The sequence below is a fragment of the Pinus tabuliformis genome, chromosome J (genome assembly GCF_031772625.1).
Source record: "Pinus tabuliformis cultivar Carrire ecotype Pingquan chromosome J, CPIR1, whole genome shotgun sequence".
Classification (NCBI taxonomy): domain Eukaryota; kingdom Viridiplantae; phylum Streptophyta; class Pinopsida; order Pinales; family Pinaceae; genus Pinus; species Pinus tabuliformis.
In genome coordinates this window covers 1,573,715,902-1,573,741,677 of record NC_142295.1, presented here as the reverse complement: position 1 = coordinate 1,573,741,677, position 25,776 = coordinate 1,573,715,902, and positions in this window count along the sequence as shown.

Here is a 25,776-nt window from a genome sequence, read left to right as displayed (position 1 = left end):
AATGCCTTTCAGAGGCAGGAGCACAGCCTAGATCTATGGGTCAGGGCTGAGCCTCAAGATCCAGTTCGCCTATGGCAATCACACAAAAGCCTTATGAGAAACCCTGGCGTTATAAAACTACTAGGACCCATGCATGAGGAGTTGATCCGAAATAGCTTAGAATACTTCCTGGTTATTAAAGATTCCGCCTTGGAGGCTGCCAAATTCCGTTATCGGATTTCCACCCCAAGCGTCCAGCTCAGGGAGCCCTTCAAATATGAGAACTTTGAGCTGGCTGCTGAACGATTGCCCTTTTATGGCCAGTGCATTCTGCAAGCTGGACCATCATGGTTAGGATATCGTTTCCGTAGCCCAATTATCTGGCACCCTGCTCCGGGGTACCAGGCCTTGTATAATATGCCTGCAGATCAGTTGCATTACTTCTTTGATAATCTGGTTGCCTATCATGGTTGCAGACCCCCTCATGAAGTACCCTCTCCAGCCTATTCTCTTACTGCTCTCCATGTTAATTATAACGGTTTCATGAGGCCATGAAACAGAGTAAGTCGGGGGGTGTGTAGAGCATTGGGAAGGTATGTTTTAATAAATAATTTAGTGATGTTTTAAGCAATAGTTGTAATCTTTTCTTTATTATAGAGTAGGGTAAACACAATAAGAATGAGTCCAAAATGATCCAATCACTAATAGTTGTCTTCTCTACGCAGGGAAAGGTAAAAGCAGGAAAGCGCAACGCAAAACGGGAATTTGATGAGAAGATAATGGCTGTCCCTCCGATTCTAAATAAGGTTCAGACCAGGTCGAGTAAATCAAGGAAGATCAGTCCGGAACGAGATGAAGGACTGCCAGTTCGGAAATACAGGCCAAGTAAAGGAAGGCGCTAACAGTTTAGCGGATCACTCAGGATCTTCGATCCTGAGGGATCGCTATGTTCAATTGTTTTGTTGTCTGGAGAACTCCGCCGTTAATTGTATAAAAGGGGGGCAGCATTGGAAATGAAGGAGAGATATATTTTTTATCTTTAACTTTCTGTTCACGAATTTTATTGTCAGTTGAACTCAGACTATTGAGTCTCTCTGAGACTTAGTTTTGTACTCTCATTGATGCGTTAATATAATATCTTTGGTGTTAATTTCTCCGTGCGTCTGAAGTAGTTTACGGCAGTGCGCCATTGGAAGCTTCGGGCCCGGCTCCAACGGACACTGGCTGATTGTACCATTACAATTCTGCTTTGTGTGGTTTGTTTCTCATAATCTGTTATGGTTGCATGTTGTTTCATATTTATTCATCTGTAGCTTTCCTGTTATAAATCTCTGTAACAAGTTCATATCATACTTTCAGGATTCTTCGCATACTGTTGATCTGAGTTGTTTGCATCAATTACAGAATTCATAAGTAGAATATTTCAGCTACAGGTGATTGGGGGTAATGGATTGTTGGTGACTATTGCAGATCGTGTATATATGATTGACGTTTCCTGTCTTTAATGATTTGCTGTTCCAATTGATATATATATGATTGACGTTTCCTGTCTTTAATAATTTGCTGTTCCATTTTATTAAGCTGCAAACCTGTATAAATGATTGCTTTCCTTTTTGTATGTAAGTGTGTGCCAAGGATTGGGAGTGTTGACCTCGCGAGACTTAGTTTCTTTACTGCCGTTCCATTTACTGCTGTTCTTTTTATTGCTGTTCCATTTCTGAAGTTGCTGTTCCATTCTGTTTTCTTGCTGTTCCTTTCGCTTGCATTTATTGAAGTGGCATGAGAGGAGGGTCAAGGCTGTTGTGAGATACAGCGGACGCTATAATGCTCCCAGATCATGATCCATACTCCTTCATCAGTTGCTAGGGGGATAGGTTACTAATTCCATACCCTCGACCGACGAAGTTGCTGCGTGTGTGATTTCTTTATGCAAAAGTAATTTAGCATTAGCATCCGTTTACTCTTGTATTTTTTAGATCTATACTACGAATCATTATCCTGACAAATAGCCTCAAATTGAGATATCCTTTGCAATAACAAAACGCTCTCGGATTGACTTGTAATGTGAGATAACTAGAGGTGAAAAAGACCCTTGTTACAGCTCCACAATTGACAAAATCATAAACATGGAAATAACACTAAACACTATGCGTTCTATTCAAATTCAAAAACTGCTAAGGAAATGAAATTAACAGTATACCAATCCACGCAGGGCCCGTCCACGTTTCAATGGTACACTGAAGTAAACTCAAGCAACGAGAGTATTAACGAATAAACACTGCTGGAGTAAAACCGTGACTATATTTAAGCGCTGAAGATTGCAATCACATACAAGAGTTATGTTCTGGAACAATACACAGAGATAATAATCGTAACTGTAATCATAATCGTCCTTGAAACAAAACAATACGCAGTCTTTATCTGCTTGTCCCTATCTGAATCGAATGTACATTCATTAAGCAGATGTTTCTGCTTTTACAATGGAATGATTTTTGGTCATTTCTAATCTAAACCGATTTCCAAAAAAAACAAAACGAAACCAGTTTGGGAAACCATGGCTTTTACTGCCTTTGTAACCAAAAGGTTGGGGGTTTGACCAGCGTTGACTGCATAACCAAGAGCTTTTGATTTGCTGTAGAATCGATTTTTCACCATGCATGTACATTCCAAGTCTCGTTCCTATCCATTTCTTTGGCTTGCCTGTCATGCCACGTGTCAGATGATAAACCATTTACAGGATGTTATGACTTCCTGTAATCTTTTTATTGAAAATTCCTAATTTCTAACATAAAAATTCATAAATTAACTTTAATGCAAACTAACAGCTATAATGCTATTAATTAATCAATTTCGATGGATATAAGGGGTCTATGGAAGAAAAAGATAGACAAATGATGGTGTTTCTAGAAGAAAAAGATGGTAATGGAATGGTACCAACAGTATCCCCTTAGAAGAGGCACCAAAGTCCTATTGACTACTTCTATCTGCCCATTTGTCTGTGGATGGAATGTTGTAGATCTCTTCAACTTCGTGTCCATCTTATCCCATAATGTAGTTCAGAATGCACTGAGAAATATTGTATCCCTATCTGAAATGATGCTCCTTGGTATCCCAAAGTGAATCCAAACCTGTCTAAAGAGAAAGTTTGTTGCTTCTTGTCCAATGATGGTCTTTTTATAGGGTATCAAAACATACATCTTGTTGAACCTGTCAACTACCACGAACAAGTAGTCATGTCCCCTTAAAGTTGTTGGTAAACCATCCCGCAAAGTCCATGGAAATTTTATCCTAAGGACGAATAGGTACAAGTAAGGGATGATATAGACCCTGTTTCCTATTTCTAGGCTTGTTGGTAAAACAAATCATGCATCCTATTATGAGCCTAGCTATCTGCTCTTGCATCTTGGGCCAATGAACATACCTTTGGAAGTAAGCCATGGTATTACCTAAACCAAAGTGATTGGAACCTTGGAAGTGTGAGCCTCTCTAATCCGTTTTAATCGCTCACCTTTAGGAACACATAACTTATCCAACCTCTAGAGTAACCCATCCTGGAGATGGTAGTCAATCATGTTATCACCAGCATGCGCATGACTCTGACTCTGCGACTGTTGATACACCTCCTTGAAGTCCTCATCTTCTGAATATGCCTCTTTGTATGCATCATGGGTGAATGGCTCCAAGTGCATAAGAGTCCCCAAAGTTGTGATCTTTGATGTGGGTGGCCTTGCTTATTTTTCCTTCCCTTCTTATACTTGATCACCAAATGAAACTGTTGAAAGAACCCCATCCACTTGTAATGCATGGTCTATTGTAGCTTACTCTAGGCCAGAAAGTACTGTAACTGCTAGTGATCTATGTGGATTACTATCTCCTTTCCCATTAGATAGTTCTTCCACTTCTTCACAACTTTTACCATGGAATATAACTCCTTGTCGTAGGTAGGGTAATTAAGAACTGCCCCATGAAATACTTCATAATGGTAGCATACAGGCCTTCCTCTTCGCATCAAGACAACTCCCATAACATACCCACTCGCATCTATCTCCACTTCAAAGGGTCGCTGTAAGATTGTTAATGCTAGAATTGGTGCTTGGATAATATTCTTCTTTAGCTCTTTGAAAGCCCTTTGCTGACCTTTCCCCAACTGGAAACTCTTTCCACTTGTTGTTATGGCATGGAGTGATGCTCCTACTGTTGAAAATGAGGCTATGAACTTCCTCAGGTAATTTGCTTCCCCAATGAAACTCCTGACCTCAGAAACATTAGTAGGCACCGACCATTTCATGATGGCCTCCATCTTAGAAGGATATATCTTCAGTGCTCCTCCACTGATCACATACCCCAGATACACCAAAGACTATTGTGCAAAATCACACTTCTTGAGATTTTCTAGCAGTTGGTGCCTCTTCAATGCTTTTAGCACTTGCGTCAAATGTGACATATGCTCCTCCCAGGTGGCACTATATACCAGTATATCATCCAAACAGACAATAACAAATGAATATATAAAGGGTGAAGTACATCATTCATTAATCTCATAAATGTATTTGGTGTGTTACATAGGTTAAATGGAATGACTAACTACTGATATAAACCTCGCCTGGTTTTGAAGATGGTTTTCCATGTATCTTCTTCTTTGACTCAAACCTGCTAAGATACAGAATTCAAGTCCAACTTGGTGAAGTACTTTTCTTGCTACAACCAATCTATCAGATCATATATCCTAGGCAGGGGTTATTTTTTCTTGAGCGTGATTTTGTTCAATGCCCTATAATATATACGCATTCACCAAGTCTCATCCTTCTTTGGCACAATGATGATGGGTGACCCACATGGCGATGTACGTGGTCAAAGGACACTTTGTTCTAGAAGCTACTGCAATTGTTTCTTCACCTCACTTGATTCTATAACAGACTTCCTGTACAACCCAATATTTGGCAATGGAGAGTCTAGCAATAGCTGGATCTCATGTTCCACTTCTCTCTTAAGTGGTAACCGTTTAGGCTCTCGAAACACATCCTTGTATTCCTATAAAAACTCCTCCAATTGTTGTGTATGTTTCTTAGTACACCCCTCTAGGGATGCCTTGCCTCTTATTGACTCCTCTTCAGACTATCTTACTCTTAAAAACAATAAATCATACTTCTTTCTAGAATTGATCAATCCCTTGGTTTGGGTGGCGCTTACTAGTGAAATTTTTTACTTTCCTTTGTGTGCATTGATGATGAATGATTTTCCATCCTTGAAAAGCCGATAATTGTTGTCTCTCCTTATGAATATTGCATCTCGCATGTACATGTATGAGGTCCCAAACACAACTCCACATACATCAAGGGGAACCACAATTAGATCTACTTCATCAATAAAATCAACACTAATAACAAATCTAATTTTTCATTGTGTAGTTACCTTCAACTCTACATCCTTATTTACCCATCCCAATAGATATGGGTTTGGATGATCATGAACTTCCAACCCCAACTTTTTGACCAACGATGTTGCAATGAGATTCACCTACGATCTTGAGTCAAACAGAGCATCAATCTTTGTCTTCTTGACCTATATCTTTATATGGAAGAGTTTGATCATTTATTTCTCTTCCTATTGATAAAGGCTACTTAGGTTCACCTCCTTCTTCACTAACATGCATACGATCTTCTCATCCACGTCTGAGTTTCTTTCCACTTGGTTTCTCGAATCCATAGCCATGAGATTATTCTTCTTATTATCTGTATTCTTGTTCTTCGAGTTTAGCTCTGGACACAACTTCCAACACTTCTCCTCTATATGGCCATCAATGTTGTAGTGGTTGCTAAGATCTTTGCACTGGTGTCTTGTGGCAGTCATCTTTTTATATTTCCCCTTTTTTTATTCTTCTTCCCCTCCTTAGAAGCTTCTTGTTGCTCCTTTGCTTCGATCCACTTGATTGTGCTCTTTTTAGGCCTATGTTTTCTAGGTATTCTTCCTATACACAAGCCTCATCCACCGATTTGGGCTTGAACAACATCACTTGCTCATGTAGATGGCAGTGTAGACCCCCAAATACTTGAGAAGTACATCTAGGTTTTTTGGAGAGATGCCCAACATTATAGCCATATTTCTGAATTCTATGGTGTACTCTTGCATGCTTTGGCTTGACTTTTGTTGAACCTCAGAATTACCTTCCCCTTGACATTTTTTCTCACCTTTTTCTCTTGATTTCTCACAAGAATACAGATCCAATCAATGATAAATGCTAGATTTTGTCTTAGGAAAGCATTAAAATGATCACCATATTATATTTTCATGTTCTTGCTATTTTAATAAATTTTTTCAAATTATCTATAGAACGTTACATATTTTATAGCTAACTATGGGTTCCGTAGCTACTCCCATGGTTTGGCAGGTTACAAGTGTCAAATGAAGAACTGGGCCACACAGGCATCTCTAGAATCATCTCTACATGGATTCTATCCTACTCACTCGACCCAGATCGACAGAAAAGCATGCCTAAAGTCTTGTTCAAAGATGGAGTCAAATACATTATCTAGTAGTAGTAGGACTCTTGATATTTCGTAGTTGATCAAGAGTCTAACGGTTCTATTGAAGAGTTAATGCGGAGTAAGCCACTTGTAGCTGATCAGGAGTTGAGGAGTTAATGCATATCAGGCCACCTGTAGCTATTTAGAAGTTTAACAGTCTCATTACAATTCAAATTAAGCCATTTGTAGCATGTCTTTCTATAAACAGTCATGATAGATTCGGATTAAGCCACCTGTAACAAGATTTTCTCTTAGACAGTTATGTTGTTTTTCTATAAATATCGATTAAATGAGACCGAGAAGTAGTTAGAAGTTAAGGAAGGATTATAGGCTTTTTGTTAAAAACTCTGTTCAGACTTCGTTTTGTTGATAATACAAACTCTGTTTTGTCAATGGTGGTTTAAAAGTGCATCTTTAATTAGCTGTTATCTAGCCACATCAGTTGCAAAGGGCCCCTGCACTGAAGGAGGTTTTTCACTTGTCGTTTTCATTTTAATTTCTACTACTCTATTTTTTCTTGCAAGTCCATTTTCTTTAGTTTTGTTTCATTTTAGTTTTGTAACCAATAGTGTAAGGGTAAAATCACAACTATGCAAGTCTTATTCTTCTGAGATATTGTATGAGAAATGACTGAATCAAAAATGGAGAAATGAGAATACACAGTTGCTTAGCTTCTTACTGTTTTTGGTTACTTATTTTAGTAGAGAATTGTCAATTAGTTGTATTAATAGATGTTCTCAAAACTATTTCAAAATGATGACAATTCTAACTTAATTGGTTGAATATCTAATGCATGCAATGATTGATCTTACTCAGCACATTGTTAGTTTTACAAACCGTCATCTTTTCTTTTCTGTTTTCAAGTCATTACTCAGTTGCATCACTTGACATTCCAAAATATCATTTCAAGGAGATTGATTCTATCATGTTCCAAAATTTAATGGTTGAATGGCTAATGAATGCAACTATTGAATTGCCTTCTGCATTAGTATTACTTTTGGTTTTAAGAATTAGATCCATGGATTAGGATTAAATGGTAGACAAGATAGATGCTCTGTTTCTCTGATTAGGTCTTAACTAGTTAAAAATGATTCTTGGTCCATTTTTAGGAGTTTAGACTAACTTAGGAACCTATCCTTTCTTTAAAAACTCATTAGATCCATGTAAGTCTCTCATAGACTGTATATCCTTAGACATCAAAGAACAGGAACCCCCAAAAACAAACATAAAATACAAACAACGAAGTAAGAGAAAAGTTAACTAAGCACATGTAGTGCATCACACTTCATTAGTCTACAAACCTCGGTTGATAATTCATGCAAGAAATTTAGGACACTAAATTGACTAAAAATTTTGGCACCATTGTCGGGGAAGTGTAATTAGGTAACCTTATCTCTTACATTCAAAAAAATGATATGCGTAGAGAAAGAGACTCTAGGGGTAGATTTATAGCTAGAGGCAGGAGTTCAATTCCTACAACACCATCTACTCCACCAAGACTAAGAAGAGATACACCTCCATCTCAAGCTCATATTCCTAGTCATAGACCTCCTGAAGTTCTAAGGTCAGAAATTCAATCAAGAGGATATCCTACTTCATCTACTGAGGCAGTCCTAGAGGAGGAAAATCTTGGATCTCCAACAGAAGGAGTAGCCTTTTCCACCTCCACAGGGGAACATATTTTAGTTGAAGAATTAAGAATATCTAGTCAAGAAGAACTAGAACCTCTCTCCCACATACCATTAATAGAGGAACCAGAGGAAGAGAAATTAACCTTGTAGGGTGTTGGCTTGTTGGGGCCTGACCTAGGTTCAGAGGTGATTTAGCCAAGCAAATCCCGGTACTACTGGCCCTTTCGGCAATAGTCCGTGGAGCACGGACTCAGGTCGCACCTGAAGTAGTATGGGAGGGTGCTAGAACCACGTTTCCACACCTTGGAGATGTCTAATGAGTTCAAGTGGTCCGTGGTTTGACCCTGCGCGCATGTCGCTACGCGCACCTACCCGTACCTCGCAGCCTGAGATGTTGCCTTTGCGCAATCCTAATCGAAGGCTAAACACTTTTATTATCCGAGTCCTTACTAGTATTCCACTGTAAGTTGATTAAATTAGCTTATTTGTATGCACTAATTTATATTTAGCAATATAAACCAGTCATACATGTGCACGCAAAAAATAAACAATATATTTGCGATTCACATTAACCATGCATTAATCCAAGAACAGATACACAGAATTAAGATAAAACTTATCTTTATTATTTTCTTCCCCGATTACAGACTCGACTCCACCCTGCGCACTTAGCTGCAGGGGTCTGTGCACTCAGTTGCGGAATACTAGGCCTTTACGCACTCAACTGTAGAACCTTTTCCTACCCCATGACCCATGACACACTTAGACTCTTGCTCTTCACTTCTACTTCACTATCTATTACTTCTCTCCTTTTTACACTTAGAGCCTCGCTCTATTTATACAATCCCATGGTCCGCAGACCATGGGTAGGCCGACATTACATTACAATACTAGGGCGGACAACCCTGTGACTCTATCATACATTTCGCGCTCTGCACCCGCAATTCGTGGAGTCTTTACAACAAGATTAGGTCAAAACTTGGTCTTTGAGCCCTAAAACATTCCGTGGGGGGATTCGATGCGCAACAGGTCCCCCAACACAAACATCATGGCTCACCCTCGAGTCACTCGGTCAGCGTGACGATGTTGGGACGAAGTCCCTCCAACTGTTCTCTAACTGTACTGAGATCTGCAGCGCACTGAGCTGCTGCTTATTAAATCTGCTACATCCGCTATTCTGAGACCTCTGTATCCGACGTGCTTCTCTGCATCTGCGCGTGCATCCCCTGTATGTGCGCGAGCTTCCCCTCGATATTTGTCATGATAGTGAAGGCCTCATCAATCCAAGGCTGAACGCGCGCTTTGAGAACTGCCTCCTTGTGTCATGCCGTGTCCACCTGCTCCTTTAGTGCCTTAGCCTGTTGCATCCTGGCAAGCCGCTGGGTGAGGACCACTGTTTGCGCAGTTCCTCGGACACTGTCATATTGCTGCTAGAGTTCTCGCGCTTCTGTTTCCAAGCGCTGGATGTTGGGGTCCTCCTGTAGAGTCGTGAGAACCTCAAGTGTGTCTTCCAGCATGCTAGTGTAGTCTCGCACTACACTTCCCATTTCCTCCAATCCCGTTGTGATAGTGCTAGAACGTTGTTCTTTGACTTCCAGGGGAGTGGAGGGCTGCGCCTTTAACTGCAACTCAGCAATCTGAAGATTCAGCTCTAGCTAAACCTTGGTCATTTCTTCCCTAGCCTCATGGACTCTGGTTGATAACGTATGGATCCACACCTCTACTAGTAGATCTGTTGGGATGGCCAGCTCCGGGATGCATCAGCAAGCGTCATCTACCACCTACACCAACTATTGATTCTGCGACACCAATTCGTCACGCTGCAAACTGAGTTGTTCCATGTTTATCTTTTGCTCGCTAAGAACTTGGATCGCGCGGCTCTCCCTAGCGCGCAGTTCTGTTGTTATCCCATCCTGTAGTAGATACAGTGTCTGATGCAGAAGGGTAGCCAGATTAAGGCCAAGGCCATTCATCATGTTAACCAAAAATTTATCAGCCTCATTCGTTGCTACTAGGGCTCCTTCCAGTGACACTATTGTGTTTTCCATCCGTGCGCGTAGCATCTGCTCTGTTGCCGAGGATCCTACTGCGATGTGGGTGGAAAGGGTACCCACCTGAGGGGGATGCACCTGTAACTCCTGCAACTGCGCTTTGAGGGCCCCCAACACAATCTGGTGCTCTTGCATAAAATCCTGAAGAGCCTCATTTGTGACATCGCGAACCGTCTCGCCGATGTCATGGAGATCACCTTCAGTTAAGGTGATCGGGTCAATGGCCAATTTCGAGACCTTGACCTTCTTCCTCGGTCCTGCTTTCTCTGCCATGTGTGGGCACTTTAACTGTGTGGATGTGGTCCCTGGGTCCACGCTCCCTTCTACTGTTTCTACTTCCTCTACCTCCTACTCCTGCAAGGGCATTGCTTGGCCCTCGTCCACCTTCTCAGTCACTTCCTCTGCCTCTTGTGTTGCTGCTGCTGCTTCTACAGCCTTTTTCTACTCGGCGGCTTTCTGCACTGCTTCCCGCGCTGCCCATGCCTCAGCTTCTACTGTTTCCTTCCGCCTTTTCTCGGCCAGCTATGTGACGCGCAACTTGGCATCTTCCTTCTTCTTCTGTGCTACCGCCCTCTCGAGTTCTGCAAGATCTAGGGTGCACCATTCTTGAGGGCATGCCTCCAAGACACTGAAAATGGTGTCGTCAGTGGCTATAAAAGGTAGCTTCATCCATTGCCTCATTGTGTCCTTGCGTGCCCTGATGTATATATTATGCATGTCGGCTTTGAATTTTGCAAAACTCTACAGACTGTTGTACACCGGGGGCGACAAGCACGACCTCCGATTGATCCACATCCGGATGTTCATCTCTATGAGAACCAAGAAGATCTTGTTGTCGCATATTCTTTTCGCATCCTTCGTGGCCTAGAGCGAAGCGTACTTCGCGGCCTCTAGTAAATCTCTGTCAATTGGGGGAATTGACTGTCCTCCAGTAGTTCCCCCGCTACGAGCACTATGGATAGCAACAACCATGTGTAGTGGAAGGTTTTACCTGTTCCTAGGCTTCACGACAATTCTTCAAGAATTCAGTACAGAGGAATTCAGTACAGAGGAATTCAGCCCAGTTAAACTGGATCCCCTCCGCGCACTGCTCGGCCAGTGTGATCACCGGTGCAAGGAACTCGTATGCACGACACTTTCACATGACTTTTCCAGCCAGGATTTGGGTAGCTACGCATACTGCTTTGTCCTTAATGTTGGAGATAGCGTAGCCCCTCTTCTTCTTCTCCAGCTTGTACTTTGTCTTCATGGCCTCCGTGAGGGCCAAATCACTACCCTTCCCTTCTGATATGGTCGCAGGGTCCTTTCCTTTGTATGGTAGCTAGGAAATGCGATGGATTAGGTCTGCTGTGATGGGGATCGGCTCCTCCAGCCATAGATATCCATCATGCACCAGGCAGAGCAGCTGCCTCATGATGAAAATGGTTATTGGGGTGCAGTGGAAATGCGGCACCCATTGCAGGTTCAGTAGCCTGGCCTTTTCCACTCCACGCAGCCACTTCCGCGGCTCTAAGGTTGTCACCACCCCCGTGCTATTTTGCTTCATTAGATTCCCGGTCTCCAGGTGGGGGAACTTCTTGCAATCAGTGAGGTCCCAATCTTCAAACTTCATGGTTGTCACGCACCCAAGTGTGTGCCTTCAAACACAATGTCGTCTGGGAGGAGCGGGGTCTAGAGTGAACTCTTGGTCTCGTCCAAGTCCTTGGGCACTTTGGCCTTCCCCTTTTGTGGGGGGACATATGCGGGAAATTTTGTCACAAAGCATGTAGGTTGAATATCCTCCTCCATGCCTTCATCTTCTTCCTCAACGATGATAAGGGCCTGCAAATCTTCTTCTTCCTCATTTGTTTCTATCGTGATAAATTTCCCTTTCTTTGCCATCGATAGTTTGCCACATAATGGGTTCCTCAGGGACACACGTACGGGGGACATTCCTTGTTTATCATTCTCGGGTCGTGGCATACGCAGTGATTTGGGGATTTCTGCCACAATCCCGCACCTTCTGGAACATCCTCCACCATTGGGGTCTGCATGGCCTCGCCGGTGGTTACCTCTTCAATTCCCAAACCATCCTTGGTTGTTGTCATCATATTTAGGCTATATTCTGTCAGTCGCAAACTCAGGGGGTCAATTATCTCTTGGCTCTCAATGCTTGGTGCTTTGCTCAATCGCCCGATTCTCAAATGACCAAGTGTTGTTTGTTGGGCAGCCCTTTGTGTTTTATAGCGCCTTTTGATTTCAAATTCGATCATTCCCCCCAATTCTGGTCCATTAATGCTTTCTTGGCGGCAGATTTTCCCAAATCTTGCCCATAAATCATGTCTTAAATGCCCGTCGCCTGCTCCATTTAGCCTCAAGTCGCACATCCCATCGTGAATAGTGACCTCAACGGTCACTTTTTGACCAATTCGCGCGACAGCGCAACCCCCCATGCACGGTCGCGGACCTTGTGACTCTCTACTTCTGCGCGCATCCCCAATACTATGCAGCTCCTAGGTAAAATAGTTTATAGTCCCGTGCTCCCTTCCAACTGCTTGGAGCGCTAAGACTGTCCTTCCCGCAGCTAGTTAGGTGGTCACACCACCCGTGTGGGGCTTCACCCCGTTCTCTACCATGGTTCGTGGAGAATCCCCACCTTCCATTGTTGTGGTTGACATTGCGCACTTCATCATTTGCAACGCGCTACCCTGGTCACTACACTTGGCGATATGCGGTCCAAGCCAACGTAGTAGACTAACCAATTCACGACGATAGTTTTGAAACTTGTCAATATGATCGTACGCACCTTGCCTTACCATCCTAGGTTTTTCGACGAGAACTGCTTCATTTATCTCATCCTCCAGCTTCTTGACCTCCGCGTCCATCAAAGCGCTTTTCTTCCTTAATCGTACCCTTTCTTTTTCAAGTTCGTGGAGTCTAAAGTTTCCCCGTTGGATTTCTTCCTCATGTCCTATGTGTTCTGTTTCTTGCGGCTGTGTGATTCTTTCTTTCTGGGCTTCGCAAACCGTCGTATTTACGGGTGCTACTATGCGCGGACTAGGCTTTGCATGCTCCATAGGGATTATAACCTCTGTTTCATACTTCGGTGTCGGAAGTGCTCGTGCAGTCAGGGTTTTTCACATGGTCATATAAGCCCATAAAACCGTTGGTACGCGCAGGTCCCAATCAGTGCATCCCACCTGGTTGACTGCGTTCAGTACTTCACACACTTTGTCAAAGGCTTCCACGTAGATAATCTTTGGCGCGCTTGGTCTTATCACACTTCGTCGTTCACACCCTCGTCTTGCCCGCTCCTGCTTGTTGGTCCTTTTTTCGATCGGGAGGACGGTGTGTGTTCGTGAAGGTTGCGTACCATACGCCTATACCTATCTGGAGAGGTGGGTGTGTAGGCTGTTTCATCCATTATATCTGGCTTTCATCCGCATATGAGTCTTTCCAAACTGTATGAGCATCATCCTTCTGCTTTTGTGCCAGTCCTGAAAACTCCTTTGATGCGTACCCCACCATCTTGCGGGCATAGCGCGCAATACCCATTTCAAAGCATCGAAACGCTGTTGTTCTGGCAACTCTTTTTCAAATTTGTTCAGGAAATCATCCACTTCGCTCAACCCGTCATACATAGGCATATCTATTACCTTTGTTGTCACGCAACGCAGTGATCTTACCATCATGTTGCAATTGAGTGTGGTTACCTCGTGTAACCGATTCTGGCATCGTTCTACTTCCTCATCTGAATCTGATGTGCAGGAGCTTTCGCGCTCCCATGAAATCCTGCCATCCACTGTTGGATTCACCCAGTCCTGCTCCCAAGTGGGTCTAAAGGTACCACTATGCGTAGTGACTTTTTCTCAAAAATCATCTTGCGCTTCTTTAGATTTATTACTCCATTCATGTCAGTGTCCCAATCTATCCCCAGTACCATGGGATAGGGATTGTTGTCATCAACAAGCTCTATCACTTCAAAATCTGCAAGCGCGCTCGCACCTTCGATATCTACCGTTATTCCCTGCAATCTTCCCATCGCGAGGATATTTTGTTGGTTTACCATTCGCAATTCAATAGGAAACCATTGCAACGAGGGCCTGTGTTGGCATTATGATTCTGGTTTGGCTCTATGGTACAGGTGTTGTACTTGATGGCAACTCACTCAAGTGGCAAAACTCTGTTTAGGCTCTCAAAATGATGGAAATTAAGAGGTCCACAGGTGAATGGTTCAAAAGGTATAGACCCGCAGGTTCTTCATCAAGGAAGTGCGGTCATACCCACAGGTTATCGTTCAGAAGGTGCGGTCCCCCAGTTCACTCACTTCAAGGCAGAGAAGCGCACTCACGTGGGGTTTCCTATGTTTGTCCTGTGGTATTTATCCCGTCGTTCATGATCCTATGGTTTTGGCTCGTGGTATAGGATCTAAATTATTGAACCCCGGTTTGGATCCCTTGTATTGGTTTTTGATGGTTTTGTCCCATGGTGTGAATAAGGACTTGACTATAAATAGGGAAAGAGATCACTTGGCTAAGACATCTTTGAAATTTAAATATCTTAAGATCTGAATTTTGGGTTATCGGTTTTAAAAGCTAGATATAAATCAAGGTAAAATTTAAAGGCGAATCTATTGCTAAGTCGTGATCTCTCGGGCGCATGATCAGATCTGTGGATCTGACTGTCTGTGGCACATTGGAGGACTATTAATTTGGCCCTAATCAGAGGTTTGCAGGCGATCTACGGCATGAGTGCGAGGGTATGCAGCACAGAGGAAAGCGCTGTGCGGGTACACGCAACGCAGCAGAAGGCGCAGTGCGTGGTATGCAGTACAAAAGAAGGCGCAGTGAGTATACGCAGTTCAGGCACAGAGATACTGCGGATATCCGCAGGTTTATATTGGTGAAGTTGCGGACCTGTTTTGAAATATTTGTTGGCTACCTGTTTTCTATTTGCTGTTGTGTTCTGGGTTTAGGTTACTGGTATTGGTTTTATGTTTACAGCATTCTGAGAAGTTTGGGTGGCTCATTGGATTGATTGTATAAGGAGATTGGTTGATTCACATGTACTTGATGTTTATTTGATGTTCTTGGATCCAGTCTGAGAATTAATGAAACTTGGTCCTTAAAGAAGTAAAAGAGCTAAGGGGGTTGTAGCTCCCTTCCAAGAGAGACTGGAAAATGAGAGAGAGTTATAGCTCTTTGCAGGTTGTAGCCTGCGTACTGGTAAAGGACTGGACCAGTACAAAATCATTGTAAAAGAAGTTTCTAATTGAAAGAAGATAGAGACATATTGCAGCAGGTGGTTTTCACCCACATTGGGTTTCCACCTTATATCTGGTGTTCTTTGATGTGATTATCTGTTTTTCTAGTTCATGCTCATTATTATATGGTACTGACATACAAATTAATGATCAAGATCTGAAGGATAAATAAGAAAGATATATTGAAAAGAATTTGATAATACTGATTCACCCCCCCCCCCTTTTAGTATTATTTCCAACAATTGGTATCAGAGCAGGTCCTTCTGAAGAAGCTTGATCGCTTGAAGGAAGATCTATCATCATGAGCAACTACGAGAGGGAAGCATCAATCAGGCCACCGATTTTTGATGGGACAAACTTCGTATATTGGAAGGTAAGAGTTACTGCCTATCTTCAATCTCTGGGTACAGATGTCTAGAACATCATAAAAATAGGGTATACTTTTCCAGCAGCTACTCCTACAGATCCAGCTGAGAAGAAGAAATATGAAACAAATGCAAAGGCGGTCAATACTCTTCTAGGATGTCTATCTCAATCAAAATTTGTGAAAGTTATGCAGTATAAATCCACAAAAGAAATATGGGACAAGATTGTTCTGAGCTCTGAAGGAGATGATCAGGTAAAACGTGCAAAAATTCAAACCCTTAGGATTCAATATGAAAATCTCAAGGTGTATAATGATGAAAGTGTGGCGAACTATTTTCTTCGTGTGGATGAGATTTTTAATTGTATGAAAAATTTGGGTGAAGAAATAAAAGAGGCTGTTGTGGTTGAAAAAGTTCTAAGATCTTTGTCACCTAGGTTTGAATCTAAAGTTTCTGCTATAGAAGAAAAGGAGAATCTACAACATCTTAAAATGTCACAGCTGCATGGAATTCTAACTGCTTATGAAATGAGGAAAGGAGGTCCATCAGACAGGAGAGAAGCTGCCTTCAAGGCTTCCGGCAAAGGAGAGTACTATGAATCAGGACACGTGTCAGAAGAAGAAGAAGAATCAAATTTTGTCATAAATCTTCAACGGGGTGTTGGACGATTCAGAGGTAAGCTACCCTTCAAATGCTTTGCTTGTGGAAGAGTAGGTCACTATGCTACCAAATTTCCTCATAAGGATAAGATCGACAAGGGAAAGGAACCTATTAGATGGAACAAGAAACAAAATGAAAATAAGAAAAGCTATTACACTCATGAAGACAGTGATGGACTATCAAATAGTGATAAAGATGAACGAGGTAATGACTATAAACTTTTAATGGCCTTTGAAGATGATGATTACATGGATGCTATATATGTGGATAGCTTTTATGAAGAAATTTCTAGACTCAAGACATGTATAGAAGAAACGAATATGATCATTGATACTCTGCAATTTCAACTTGATGAAAAAGAAAAATTTCTTGAAAAGTTAGAATGTGAAATTGTTGGCCTTAGAAAAGAAATTGAGAAAACAAAGACTCTTAATCTCAAGTTTGTCAAAGGATCTGAAACTCTGGATGAGATCATCAATGTACAACGTTCTCCGCTAATTAAGACAGGTCTGGGGTATAATGGCGAAACATCTCAAGCATCCACCTCAAAGAGGTATCTTGATGCAGCAAGAAGGAATGTCCAAAAGCACAATGGAGATCACCAGGTAAAGCAGGGACGAATTACATCAAGAACAAACAAAGAGGGCAATCCGTCTTAAGGGTGAACAAAAGCTACAACCAGCCAAAGGTAAAATATTCTCAATTTGCTTAAAGAATGGATGACAATAGAAATTACAATAATTTGGCCAGTAGATTTGATAACCGCAGAAGTTTCTTCAATGGCCAATGTTTCTCTTGCCATAACTTTGGTCACAAAGCAGCTCAATGTGTTGCCTATAAAACAATCATGACTAGAGAAGCTCAAAAACAAATAAGTATGACTGGGATTACAAAAAGGACCTATAACAACTTTTCGGCTCTTGAAAATGAAATTGAATGTTCTATTTGTAATAACTTCGGTCATGAAGATTCTGAATGCAGGAGCAGGTTTCAGCAGACAAAGGAACAAGCCTCAAGCACCAAAACATGGAGAATAAAGGAACCACAAACAGAAAGTTGTGGGATAGCCTTTTATGCAGAGAGACAGGAAAATCTATGGTACATCGACAATGGATGTTCGAAGCATATGACAGGTGATAAAGAAAACCTTGAATCATACTCTGCTTTAGAAAAGGGAAAGAAAGTTTCTTTTGGAAATGATACTTCTGCAGCTATAAAAGGAAAAGGCACTGCTCAGTTGAAAGAAAAGGTCAAAGATGGAAATGTTTTGTATGTTGATGGCTTGAAGCATAATCTACTGAGTGTCAGTTAGATGTGCGATCAAGGAACCGAGGTAATATTTCGATCAAATGGATGTAGTGTTCGTGATATTGATACAGGGAAAACAGTGATCAAAGGCAGAAGAACTCCAAATAATCTATACATATTTGAAGAAGGACAACAACAATGCTATTTGAGCAAGGATGATGAACATTGGTTATGGCACTGGAGGTTGGGGCATCTAAGCTTTTCACAAATAAGGAAGGCATGCAAATATCAGGCAGTTCGTGGTCTTCCAGAAATCAAAATTCCAGACAACACCATATGCAAATCATGCCAGTTTGGTAAGCAAACCAGAACCAACTTCCCTGAGAAGGAAGGATCAGCCAGCAGGCCTCTTGAACTAGTCCATACAAATGTATGTGGTCTGTTCAGGACAAGGTCACCTCAAGGAGAAGAATACTTCATATTATTCATTGACGATTTCTCCAGGATGGTTTGGTTGGGACTTATGAAACACAAGGATGAAGCATTCGAAAAATTCAAATCTTTCAAAGCCTTGGTCGAAAACGAATCAGATTACAAAATTAAGTGCCTCAGGTCTGACAGAGGAGGGGAGTTCAACTCAAATGAATTTTTCGATTTCTGTGAAGAACATGGAATAAGAAGGGAATTCTCTACAGCTAGGACTCCTCAGCAAAATGGAGTGGTGGAAAGGATGAACAGAACGGTTCAACAAATGGCTCGTGCTATGCTTGATGAGTCTGGAACTCCCGCAACCTTCTGGGGAGAAGCTGCATTTGTTGCAGTTGTTATTCTCAACAAAACAAATGTCCGAGTGAACAGCACTCAAACTTCGCATGAGCTCTCGTATGGTGAGACTCCTTCGGTAAAGCATTTTAAAATTTTTGGGAGAAAATGCTATATTAATAATACTGATGAACAGCTAGGCAAACTTGAACCTAGAGCAGATGAAGGCATTCTCCTTGGTTACTCTCCCCACAGCAAAGCATATAAGTGTTACAATAAAAGTCTTGGAAGAATTGTTGACAGCATTGATGTATTAGATATCATTTTTGGGATTCAACTGCGTTAAGTAAGTCATTCAAACGTATGACCATTTCCATGAGAGGTAGTCGTAACTGACTAATTTCTCATGATTTTTGAAAAGTTCACTTAGCACTCATTGCATCGGGTGATGCTCACAGGGGTGAAGAAGTGGGATTGAAACTAGTGAAATGTGGAGAACGAATCACATAGCATCAATCATCACTTCTGGGGCTTGCACCCGGTAACCAGGACTTCCCAGGAGGTCACCCATCCCAGAACTCCTCTGGCTCAAGCGCGCTTAACTGTGGAGTTTTCCCCACAATCAAGCCCACTTAGCTTGCTACCCCATTTGCAAAACCTTAGCAAGTATTGTGCCTCATGAACCATTCAAGTAGAGATCCCTTGACTCTTTTTGAATTTAAGTATGGGGGATTTACGCAGTGTATTATATTAGATATCATTTTTGGGATTCAACTGCGTTAAGTAAGTCATTCAAACGTATGACCATTTCCATGAGAGGTAGTCGTAACTGACTAATTTCTCATGATTTTTGAAAAGTTCACTTAGCACTCATTGCATCGGGTGATGCTCACAGGGGTGAAGAAGTGGGATTGAAACTAGTGAAATGTGGAGAACGAATCACATAGCATCAATCATCACTTCCGGGGCTTGCACCCGGTAACCAGGACTTCCCAGGAGGTCACCCATCCCAGAACTCCTCTGGCTCAAGCGCGCTTAACTGTGGAGTTTTCCCCACAATCAAGCCCACTTAGCTTGCTACCCCATTTGCAAAACCTTAGCAAGTATTGTGCCTCATGAACCATTCAAGTAGAGATCCCTTGACTCTTTTTGAATTTAAGTATGGGGGATTTACATAGTGTATTATATTAGATATCATTTTTGGGATTCAACTGTGTTAAGTAAGTCATTCAAACGTATGACCATTTCCATGAGAGGTAGTCGTAACTGACTAATTTCTCATGATTTTTGAAAAGTTCACTTAGCACTCATTGCATCAGGTGATGCTCACAGGGGTGAAGAAGTGGGATTGAAACTAGTGAAATGTGGAGAACGAATCACATAGCATCAATCATCACTTCCGGGGCTTGCACCCGGTAACCAGGACTTCCCAACATTGATGTAGTGGTTGATGAAAAAGGATACATTCCTAGGCAAGTAAATCATGAAAATATTGAAGAAGATGAAGACTACTCTCAAAAACAGACTGATGATGAAGAAGAACCTCAAGAAGCACCAGAGGAACAGATAAGGATAGAAGAGAAGACTCCATCCAGGTACGTTCAGAAGAATCATCCAGAATCTCAGATTTTTGGGCAGAAGGAAGCAGGTGTTCAAACAAGAAGAAAAATTGCAGAAGCTTCAAGCTATTTGGCATTACTCTCCTCCATTGAACCACAAAATGTAAGATAGGCATGCAAAGATGAATGTTGGGTCAAAGCAATGGATGAAGAACTTGAGCAGATCGAAAAGAACAACACTTGGGAGTTGGTTCCTAGACCAAAGGATAAGAATGTTATAGGGACAAAATGGATCTTCAAAAATAAGTTGAATGAAAATGGGGAAGTAATTAGAAACAAGGCCAGACTTGTTTGTAAAGGGTATGCCCTGCAAGAAGGAATAGATTTTGAAGAAACTTTTGCTCCTATTGCAAGACTTGAGGCCATCTGAATGTTCCTTGCTCTCTCAAGCTTTCAAAAGTTCAAAGTATTTCAAATGGACGTAAAATCAGCCTTTCTGAAGGGAGACTTAGAAGAAGAAGTATACATTGAGCAGCCAGATGGGTTCATTCTTGGAAATGATCCAAATCTTGTATGCAGACTGAAAAAGGCTCTCTATGGTCTTAAACAGGCTCCAAGGGCTTGGTACTATCATTTGGACAAATATCTTCATCAACAAGGTTTTTCAAAAGGATCAACAGATAACAATCTTTATATAAAAATTGAAAATGACAAATTGCTAATACTTGTTGTGTATGTAGATGATATTATCTTTGGCAGCAATGAAGAAGCTATGAGTCAAAGCTTTGCCTTGGTGATGCAGAAAGAATTCGAAATGGCTTTGCTTGGAGAACTGACATATTTTCTTGGATTGCAAATCCAACAAAATGAAGGCGGGATCTTCTTGTCTCAATTTAACCAAGTATCTCAAGCAGATTTTGAAGAAATATGGCATGGAAGATGCAAAACCAGTATGTACACCCATGGTCATAGGATGTAGCCTCAGTGCAAATGATGAATCAGCAGCAGTGCATCAACCAACCTACAGATCTATGATTGGAAGTCTACTTTATTTGACAGGTACCCGACCAGACATCATGCATGTAGTAGGAATAGTTGGAAGATTTCAGGCAAATCCAAAGGAAACTCATCTTCAGGCAGTGAAGAGAATATTCAAGTACCTTCAAGGAACTCAAAACTATGGCTTATGGTATCCTAGAGATACAGATCTCACACTTCATGCTTATACAGATGCAGATTGGGCTGGAAGCGTGGATGACAGGAAGAGCACAAGTGGTGGTGCATTCTTTATGGGTTCCAGATTAGTATCTTGGTTCAGTAAGAAACAGAGTTCGATTGCTTTATCTACAACTGAAGCGGAATATGTGGCTGCTGCATCTTGCTGCACTCAACTCCTTTGGATGATGCAGACCTTGCAGGATTTTCAAATCACTTGCACACCACCTATCTCCATCTTATGTGACAATACAAGTGCAATCAACATTTCAAAGAATCCAGTCATGCATTCAAAGACCAAGCACATACCGATCAAGTATCACTTTCTCCGGGAACAAGGGCTTGAACAAAAGGTCAAGTTGGAGTATGTTCCTTCTAAGGAACAAGTTGCCGATATAATCACCAAACCATTGCCCAGGGAGACCTTTGAATACCTCAGGCAAAAGCTGGGGGTTGTTGATGCATCATCTTGTTGTTGAATCTCATCTGTTTCAGAGATTGTTGGTTGTACGCAAGGTTCATATGGGGTATACGCGTACATTCGATGGGTTGTGGATTGGTCGAAGATCGAATGGCACAAGTTCAGGGGGAGCATATAATGCATTGTTGGAATTATGGAGGAAGTACAGAAGGAGATCATGGATGCTGATCTAAATATTGCTGCAATATGTCTCTATCTCTTTCATGGTCATTATGGTTCTTCTTGAAGAAATTTCTTTCCTTTGCAGATCTGGTTTATAGTCAGGGGGAACATGTTCTCAAGGGGAGCATAACCCTTTGCCCTTAATGTCAAAGGGGGAGAATGACGTTGAGGATCTTGAGGTTGCCATCAAGTCCAAAGGGGGATATTGTTGGCATTATGATTCTGGTTTGGCTCTATGGTACAGGTGTTGTACTTGATGGCAACTCACTCAAGTGGCAAAACTCTGTTCAGGCTCTCAAAATGATGGAAATTAAGAGGTATGCAAGTGAATGGTTCAAAAGGTGCGGACCCGTAGGTTCGTCGTCAAGGAAGTGCGGTCATACCCGCAGGTTATCGTTCAGAAGGTGCGGTCCCCCAGTTCACTCACTTCAAGGCAAAGAAGCACGCTCACGTGGGGTTTCCTATGTTTGGCCCATGGTATTTAGCCCGTCGTTCATGATCCTATGGTTTTGGCCCGTGGTATAGGATCTAAATTATTGAACCCCGGTTTGGATCCCTTTTATTGGTTTTTGATGGTTTTGTCCCATGGTGTGAATAAGGACTTGACTATAAATAGGGAAAGAGATCACTTGGCTAAGACATCTTTGAAAGCTGAATATCTTAAGATCTAAATTTTGGGTTATCGGTTTTAAAAGCTAGATCTAAATCAAGGTAAAATTTAAAGGCGAATTTATTGATAAGTCGTGATCTCTCAGGCGCATGATCAGATCTGTGGATCTGACTGTCTGTGGCACATTGGAGGACCGTTAATTTGGCCCTAATCAAAGGTTCGCAAGCGATCTACGGCGTGAGTGTAGGGGTACGCAGCATAGAGGAAAGTGCTGTGCGGGTACACGCAACGCAACAGAAGGCGCAGTGCGTGGTACGCAGTACAGAAGAAGGCGCAGTGCGAGTATACGCAGAGAAGCAGAAGGCGCAGTGCGACTATACGCAGAGAAGCAGAAGGCGTGGTGCGTGGTACGCAGCGCAGAAGAGGGCACAGTGCAGAGGTACGCCGGAGAGCAGAAGAACACAGTGCGGAAGTACGCTGGCAAGTAGACAGTGAAGTGCAGATCTGAGCTGAGGTACGCAGTTCAGCAGAAATATTAATGTGAAGGCACGCAGAGAAGCAGAAGGATCAGGCGCGGATCTGCGCAGTTCAGGCATAGAAATACTACGGATATCCGCAGGTTTATATTGGTGAACTTGCGGACCTGTTTTGAAATATTTGTTGGCTGCCTGTTTTCTATTTGCTGCTGTGTTCTAGGTTTAGGTTACTGGTATTGGTTTTCTGTTTACAGCATTCTGAGAAGTTTGGGTGGCTCATTGGATTGATTGTATAAGGAGATTGGTTGATTCACATGTACTTGATGTTTATTTGATGTTCTTGGATCCAGTCTGAAAATTAATGAAACGTGGTCCTTAAAGAAGTAAAAGAGCTAAGGGGGTTGTAGCTCCCTTCCAGGAGAGACTGGAAAACGAGAGAGAGTTGTAGCTCTCTGCAGATTGCAGCCTGCATACTGGTAAAGGACTGCACCAATACAAAATCATTGTAAAAGAAGTTTCTAATTGAAAGAAGATAGAGACATATTGCAGCAGGTGGTTTTCACCCACATTGGGTTTCCACCTTATATCTGGTGCTCTTTGATGTGATTATCTGTTTTTCTAGTTCATGCTCATTATTATATGGTATTGACATACAAATTAATGATCAAGATCTGAAGGATAAATCAGAAAGATATATTGAAAAGAATTTGATAATACTGATTCACCCCCCCTCTCAGTATTATTTCCAACAGCCTGCCCATGCACTCCCATGTCTACTTTGGCAGGACATTCGCGTCTGATCCTAGATCCAAAGTTACTTGATCCATTTCATATTCCCTGATTTGCACAGTCAATCTCGTCTCCCTTCCTATTCGCGTTGTGTGTTTCCAGAGCTTCTGGACTGTGTGCAGGTCCCCTAATCCATCACATCTAGTGATGAGTTCTTGCAGTCCCTTCACAGCCTTGCTATCACGTAGCAACTTCATGCATGTCTCCAGAAAGGTAGTAAGCATTGATGGGTCCATCTCCGGTTCTAGTTTGTCTTTACTACCTAAAGTGGAGGCCTCCGTGAAGCTCTTCTTAGCTTCCATGAATGTCTCCTTCACGCGCTCCAAATCAAACTCTGGTTCCTTTTTTGGAGCCTTGCAAACCCAAGCACTCTCTTCTGGCTGCTTACCTTTGTCATCTCCTATCATGATACCACTTCGGAGCACGATGTTTACATTCGGGTCCTCCTCGCGCGACTCAAACCTCATCATTTGTAGGTTTTGAGTCGGGGGAGGCTGGAGTATTCCTTTATTGCGCAACCTTGCTATCAGTGTGGGGCAGTCCTTCATCTCATGATCAAACTAGGTACAATATAAACATGATGCTCTTGTCGGATTTGTACAATCGCGGGCATAATGCCTTGGCCCTCCGCAATTGTAACAAATCAGCTATCTGTGACCCCTTCCTAGTCCCATTCCACCTTGACCTCATCCACGCCCTTGAAATCCAGTGCACGCCATCCCTACATTTTGATCGAGGGCTTGCGTTTCGGTCTGAACTCTGTAGGTAGGAGTCTGATCCATCATCAGTTCATAACTTCTACAAGTGCGCTCATCATGGCCTACCAACCTACAGAAATTACAAAACAATTGTTGGGACGTCTGCGTATACTTCTGTAATAGGTGGCAATTATCTGTAGCATGCTTCCCTCCTATCTGACAAATCACGCACCATAATGCAGGTGTCACGCTTGGTCCTGCTTGTGCCTCTGGTCTCAATGGAATTGGTCCTCCCACCGCCAGGTAGTTCGCAAAGACTGGGCAATGGTCCTTGTCATGTCCCTGACCTTTGCATTTTATGCACCATACCTCCTCGCACGCCTCTGGGCAAGTTTTCCTATCTTGTTTCAAACTCTGCATCTCAAGACACAAATTTTTCAACTACACATAGACTGTATGCACTCCCAGGCTAGGATCTTGTATTAGGGTCTCATGCAGCCTCATTGCAATCTCCAAGGCTTCGGCCTAAGTGGATAGCTTCTGTTGTGACATCGCGGTCCTTAGATGTGGCATTAGTGATGCTACAAACCATGCGCGGTGCTTCCCATCTGTCAAACTCATGTTGGCTTCACGAATCATACCCTTCAGTCTCTGATCCAGCTCCCAGGGGATCTCGCCTGGAAGTATCGCAATTTCCTTAAACTCGATAATCGACTATGTCTCTGATTTTGTCCTGCTAAATTCCCTATTCAGCGTAGCTTGGATATCCATGATCCCTGCGTTTATATTTTCACTGGAATGCTTAATGTACCACGTCATTGTGCGATCCTGCAATGCACTTACCAACATTGCCTTCTTTATGTTGTCATCCATGACACCTTGCGCTTCCCATATAGCCTTTACCACGAACCAAAATTGGTCTGGATCTTCATTCCCTACCCCTTTGAACACCGACAACTTTATTGCACTCGCCATATTGAACTGTGGTGGTGGCGGAGGTGGTGTGGGAAAAGATGGGGGTGAAGATTGTGAAACTGGTGGTGGTGTAGGTGGAGGTGGTATGCATGGAATTCGCTGCCTTATCAGACTGATTGCACTCCTGGTGAAACCTTCGCGAGCTCTTCCTCGCTTTCTTGCCAAGGTGAAATCAAGGGGCTAGTTTCTATCTTTGCGCTACCTTCGTTTCTATAGATCCACCCACTTCGCATATCCCCAAACATAAATTTATTCGCATCACTGTTACAGGGAAAAGTGTCTACTCAGAACGACCCTATCCCACTAAAGTGTGACAGTGACCTTAGAAACAAACAGGGAAAACTACTTT